Raw genomic sequence first — 7,420 nt, 5'->3', positions numbered from 1 at the left:
AAATAACACTTGAGGGACATTCAGTAGATGTGAGTCAATGATTAAGGATTAATTAAAGGGGTGTGACATGATGAAGCATCTGTCTTCTGCTCTCCCATACAGTTAGCAATGCATGCACTGAACATGGATGTACAGGATGAGTGTCTCTACTGGCCTCCTAAAAGTAGGTCATGCATCCATATTGCTTTTTCAAAGGACTGGTGCCTTCCCATTTTGAGTATTTAACAGTTCACTGTGTGTCTCAGATTTCATACAACTTATTTTGAGGAAGTTTCCCACATACCATGAATGTTCTTAGTATGTTAGCAAAGAAAATTATATCCAGGATATACTTGTATAAGGAATGATAAATAATTGTATTTGTTAGATATTTAAACTCAAAACAAATGGTTACAATAACTGATAACTAATCAGTTATCACTGGTTTCTACTTATTGATTACTGACTGCTTCAGGTGCAGCCTAATTAGACCATGGCTGGATGCTCCAGGAGGCACAGGAACAACGTGCCTCTGCAGATGCAATCAAGACCAGTGTAACCAACAGTGAGGTGAGCACAAACATCAAACCAAGCTCAACTGGATTTCTCAGACTTCAGGGCACCATTCAGGGCAGTCTGCACCAGGCTAAATATAGAATTATATAAAAAAATAGCCTGTACTAATGGAGTCAGCACAACAGCACTGTTAAATTTTAAAACAAATGCAATTCATTTTCTCTGCTCTTTCATTTTTAATATGTTGTGTATGCTTTTTTTAATTAGTGATGTATAATTGTATTGGTGATGCTACTGAGGTTTGGAGAGATGGAGTTTGGTGGAGTGCAGGGAAACTGCAATGAGTGTTTTCATTAGTTTGGTGTTTCTGAAAACTGTTCCAGTATAAATCATTCATCAGTGCTGACTTTTGGCTTTAGTTTAACATAGCATTAGGGTAAAAGGAGGTAGCTTTGTATTGCTGTTGTGTTTCTAGAACTCTTTGCGAGCTCCAAAGAAGACACTTTACTAAATTTAGTTCATGAGGAAAACTAAATCTGAACAAAAATTAGAATTGCAAACTGTTTAAATGAAGACTCAGATTTTAAAAGGCAAATCATAGACAAGCTTGGGAACTATACTTCTCAATAGAATGTATTGGTTATCCCTTTCCAAAAAAGGACTGGCATATCCTTTCCTTGTTGTTCTATGTTATATTGTTCAGGCAGCATGTTCAAGCAGCATGTCCCATGGATCATCAAATATTCCTTACCAATTTTGTTCAATGCTAATTGAGAACCTGCATTTGCCATAAAAATACAATTTAAAGATAGCACTTGACATACAGATCTGTAAGAGAATTTGCTAAAGGTGATGCTGTATAATGGAACCAAAACAAGGACAAACAAGTTGCTGGGCGGTTGATCCCTTTGTATGTATCTCTGTCTCTATATGGTGCTCTTGCTGAAGACGAGATGCTGCTTTCTCTGAAACATTTGTCATGCACAAGTCTAACAAAGCTGTTTTGTTTCTTGGCAGAGTGACTGAGTTCCAAGGAACTCTTGTGGTTGAACAAGAAAGATGACACAAGTCTGTGATCTCCTGAAAAATAGTCACTGCTGTCAAGGGGGATTTCATATCAATGTGTAGACTAGGATCAATACTCAGGCCAAATTTCCCAATTCTACAGTTTGCCTTATGCATATATATAAAAAAATCAAAGTCTGCTGAGTTTTCTAAAATTGCTGTCTGTGTAGGCAGCAGCTATTCAGATACTTCCAGACCTTGTTTAAGTGCTTGCACCCCTAAAATATAGGGCGACATTTGTATACACATCACTTCTCACACACTTGAGAATTTGCTGGTTTAAATTATGCACAGAGATCCTTTCTTGTAATTAATAAGCCAAAACACGGACAAAATGCGTGCCCTGACAAATTGTACGGATTTCACCATGCTAGCAACAGTGAATCCCCCCAAAGGCTCTTAATCTTGACAGTATTTGGTTGATTGTTGTGAGTACACACAAATCTATAACCACAGTTTGTCTCGTCATTGCATTTTTAGCTATGAACACTTACTTAGGACTATGTTACTCTTTCTAGTCTCTTCTTCGCAAAAACTATTAACATGTTGAGGACTTTCTGAAAAGTCTCTGTATCTTGTGCCAAGGGGGTTTGCAGTCTGTTGGCAGAGATGTACACATCTTCTCAGAAAACTGAATATAAATAGAAATGCAAGGGTGTGACATTGCAGCTCTGCAGAAAAAACAAGGCATGCAGGACAGCAAAGAGATGAGAAGCCAACACGTAGACCTCTGAGGGGAGCAGGGCTGCTGGAGATGAGAGGATGTGGGGGCGAGAAGAGATTCATCAGGGTGGTAAGTAGTGGGGGGAGAGTTAAGAAATTCTTTGAATGTAGTGAGTGGCAGCTTGATTTCTTCATGTGATAAGCAATGAGTTAGCGAAGGGACATGAAGAGGAGAGTGACTGGATCAAATGTTCAGATAGGGGGCTTGGCAACTGTGCTTTATTTGGTGTAAACATGGTACAAATCTACGCGTTGTACGAGGTCTGACGGGAAGATGCTGCAAGGGTCAAGACAAGCAAGAAAGAAGGAGCAAGCAAGATTTGGCTCTGCATGTGGGAGAACTGAACAGGCTGAGCTGCTGTGAATGTGAAGGTACAGATTTGATACAACACATGTAGAAAGAGACACATAATTGTAAGAAAATAATAAAAGATTTTGGCCCAGAGTGATAGAGAATCTGGTAGTTACATTAGACGTAGCAGGGTTTAGCAAGCGAGATGAGCCATTCTGAGATTTCCATGGTGAGTTCAACCAGATGATGGGCCAGGTAAGGTATTAGACTGGGGAAACAATTAAGAATGACCATAAGGAAGGAAACAAATGAACACAGCCAGATTTGGATGCCATTAATAGAAACATGGGAATTGATTTCAGCGCAAGCTGTTAACTATTTCTGTTTTGCAGTATTCTTATCAACTGGTAACTCTCCATTGTTGAAGCGGGGAGGAAGGTAGCAACTGACTTATTTTTGTATCCACTCTTGCCACAGATCTACCCCTTCATGTTCCTTTTCCACTTTAATCCCAAAGCCCATGTGTAGCAAACATACACATATTTAAGTGTAGCAAGCCAAAACCAGAATAGTCTAATGAATATATGGCCAGGTTGACATGTATATACAAAAACATATGGCCTAAGAATTGTTTTTATATTTAGTTATACATTTATGAGACAGTAACTGCTTATGTGTATTTGAATTCTACTTAATTTCAAAGATCATAATTTCTTGCCCAATTTTAAAAGAAAATGTTGCTTTCAAGACATAACTGTTGACATAAATCATAGGTCATCACCCACCCGGGTGACTAACTGGTTATAACCCGTTTAAACCAAGGGTTATATAAACAAAAGCCTCAGTCATTTAAGGGCTTCAGGATCCTTCTACAGTAAAGCAGGAGATAATATATATATTAACTATGTATCTATATAGTTAACATATATATTAATGATATATCTATATAGTTAATATAGTTAATCTAATATAGTGTTAATATAGTTAATATATAGTTAATATATATAGTTAATAAATATATTAACTATATATTTATAGTTAATATATTTTTTTAGTTTATATACTTTTAGTTTATATATTTTTTAGTTTATTTTTTTTAGTTTATAGTTTATAAATATATTAACTGTATATTTATAGTTAATATATTTTATTATATCGTTAATATATTTATTAATGTCTATAAATATAAAACTATACAGTTAGGTAGAAATACACCCCTTGTCAAGTTGGCTGCAGAGCTGGAAGATGTAAGAAATCTGTAGAACTCCACACACAAACAACATAGCCTTCCTGAAAGGGCTCCTTGGGTGGGCTGGGATATACCTCTAATACAGGAATCTTCTTTCTGGAACCTGACCTTGTATGACAGTGCAGTGATGCACTGAACATATAATCAAACTTCTTTTGTTCAAGACTTCTGATCACTGTGTATTGCATGTATTGGATGCAATATGAATTAAATGGAAAGGAATTCAATATAACTGTCCTAAGTATCTTAAAGCCACTGTAAGTTTATCCCTTAAGATGAGGAGACAAAGCCTCATGAATTTTCTAGCTATCCTACATCTTCCCTGCTAAAGTGCTTTCATAAAGCCTGCTACCATGTGTCCTTTGATGCTTTTCCACCCATATGCAGGAAAATCTGAAATATCCAGTCTCAGATTCAAGTTTGAGCTGCCAGGTTCACTAAATACTCCTTCGTGCCAGACAAATTGAGGTTATAGAGAAAGTTGTTATCAACTGTGGCCTCAGTGGGCTCCTTTCTTTTCTTTTCATCACCTGTGTTCTTCCCTTGCTTCCTGCAAATTGCTCTATTTCTGCTCTGAAAATGTTAATTCAGGGATTGGATTTTTTCTTAGGGGATTTACCCAGATTATGCAGTTCGCACCTCTTTCGCTGCAGACTGTGGAAATCTCCCCACCCGCACATCCTGCTCTGATACCAATGCTTATGTCCTGAAGGCGGCAGAGAAATTTATAAAGCTAAATATAGATATTTCTTGTTTTCATAAAAAAAAAAAAAAAACCAGACCGGAAAGCTGCAACCATATCTTCTCTCTCATAAAACAACCTGTATACTTCTATCGTGTGTAATATTTAGGTCAGGTTTACTGCCTGGGTGCCAGCTCTTCCCTTTCACTAGTATGATGATTATCATTCAATTTCCAAGCTTCCAGAATTCAACACATTTCACCACTTTGCTTTTTTAGAGTGTGAGAAACTCTATTTAGGTTACTCAGCTGTCTTGCTGCATTGGCAGTTCATTATCACCCCAATAAACATGTCTCCAGTGGATCCAAAGAACAAGACAGAAAGCTGCAGGAAAAGGGAAGAATTAGCCTGGTCTTTACGAGCCAGATGCATCCAGCTTCCATGTAGGTCTTACAACTGCACCTCTGAATCCACTCACACTGCTCCCAGTGACCAAGGGGGTTGCTCTTGTAGAACCAGAGGAAGATTCTCCTGTGAACATTTTGGTAGCCCTGGGAAAGTAGATGCCTTGTTCTGAGCATCTGCTAGGAGGATGCAGTGAATTATCTATAACTTGAATGCCTGAAGCGAATCATTCTCAGGCTTACTGATGCTGGCAGTAACATAGAGAACATGTCTTAAACTGGTGAGCTTACACAGAGTTAGGACAGGCTCTTCTGTGATGAAGGTACAAATAATCCTTTGCTCAGCTTTTCTTTCTTAAGCAGAAATGCAGAAAGAGAAAAAAACAACCCATAGTTTCATCAGGTCATACAAAAACTGGGAATTTGTTCCAGCTCCTTTCTGTAGTGTCTGCCTGTCGTGGTTCTGGTCAGTTACCATTTCCATCTGAAGACAAAGGCGAGACTTACACTGCTGGCAAAACTGCAGTGCTGCAAACCCCACAGTTTATTCTGGCAATAAGACATGTTTGCAGCTACCCAGGATGCTGATGGCTGCATATGGATTACTTCTCCATGCCACGAAGACACTTTTTTTGGGACACACTCATTTGCAAGCTAGCATAGGCAGTCACTACACATGTGTGACCAAGTATAGACCCACCATTAATGTCTGGCTTAAAAATCAGGTAAGGGGTTGCTTCTAGAATCACCATCAAGACTGTGAGCATAGGAAAGAGTGTTGGCTGATTCTATCAAAATGTGCCTGGATTTTGAGCCACGTCAATTTATTAACATATTTCATGGCTGGATAATCATGCAGGCTCTGTGCTGAGATTTGAATCTGTTTCAGCCTGGTAATAGTAGCAAGAAACAGTTCAATTGTCACATGCGCTGAAGATTGATGTGCCCCAACTTTTACATGATGGGAACATTAAACTTCTTTCCTACATTAGTAGGTGCAGCAATAGGCTGCATCTGATATTTAGTTGGAGGAGTCAGAAAGAAAAGGCAGCACAGCACTGCACTGCAAATTCACTAATTCCCAAAGCCACAGCAGGAGACAGGGAGATGGGAATTAAGCACAGCAGATGGAGACATAAAGCTTGCTTAAGTCCCCTTCATTCCCAACAGGCTCCTTTTCTCTTCCCCTCCTCCCTTGCATATCCTGCAGTGAAGCCTGTTAACAATCACTAGGCTGTGAGATGTAACACTCAGTCTAAACCCAAGAAGAGACTGGAACTGAATTCCATTCTGTTTACTATTTAGAGTGCAATAGCAATCAAAAATGGAAGAAACATGTTCTAGCACCGAAGAAAGCAGTGCCGTTCTAAGACCATGCTTGAAAATGGGGTTTGTATTTACTATGCTTGGATTCAAATTCTGTTAAAATAAGTTAGCATACTGCACTGGCACACACTGTACACACTACTGCTGAATTAACAGAACTGGAATGCCTGATAATGAAACATGCCAATTTGCCTCAAATTAGTTATGAAGAAGAGCAAAACAAACTTAACTAGAACTGTAAATTAAGATGTTGTGTCCTTGAGGCCGACAATATTATTGTATTGATTTGCCTGCTGCTGAAGGGGTGTCCAGGTTCATTTCCACAATTTGGAGATGCTGTAGGAATTCTGCTGTATTATCAGTGGTAGGCTTGTACTGGTCAGTGTCCTTATTTCAGAAAAGAGCTGAAATACAGGCTAGAAAGGGTCATCCATGGGTCTTCTGAGACTCAGCCATGCTGCCAAGAATGAGACTTGAAACCCTCTTTTCTTCTTTCATTAGCTGACATTATATGGGTTTTTTCCCTTTCCCCATCCTTAGTTCTTCCTGTGACACACTCATTTTGTGGAGGGCAGAGATGCTTTTGTCAGATTCTTGTCTTTCCCTGCAATATGCTGAACACTAACCCAGGGAAGTGGATGAGGTATTTGTGAGTGGAGGTATTTGCGGATGCTTAGGGACATGGTTTAGTGGTGGACTTGGCAGTGCTGGGTTAATGGTTAGGACTTGATGATTAATTGGACTTGATGATCTTAAAGGTCTTTTCCAACCTAAATGATTCTATGACTCTATGATATCCCCTCTGTCTTGGCCATTACATACAGACTGGGAAAATAACTCCAGAATATCACAGAGATCATGCAAAAACCACAAAAACCAAGTGCTTGGCCCTCCACTGCCTTCTACTGTTTGAAGCACCAGCATTTTCCATCCTTGCTGCACAGTTCACTCAGTGCAAGGCACTAGAGAATTGAGCTCAGCTCTTGTTAAAAGAATGTGAAAGCAAAAGTCTGGAAAGTCCAATAAACCCAAAGGTGTGTTAGTACCTCCTGCTACGTGGATTTTCTCATGCATGTCTGGAGGTGGTGCTTTCTATTCCTTGCCTTTCACAGAATGATGTAACAAGATAATTTGAGACAAGATAAGAGCTTGCTGCCACAGAAACAAGGAGTACCATTCCCTCA

Source organism: Pezoporus occidentalis, unplaced genomic scaffold (assembly GCF_034315485.1).
Source record: "Pezoporus occidentalis ecotype Australia unplaced genomic scaffold, CSIRO_AGI_Poc_V1 ctg124, whole genome shotgun sequence".
NCBI lineage: Eukaryota > Metazoa > Chordata > Aves > Psittaciformes > Psittacidae > Pezoporus > Pezoporus occidentalis.
This window is presented reverse-complemented; position numbering follows the sequence as displayed.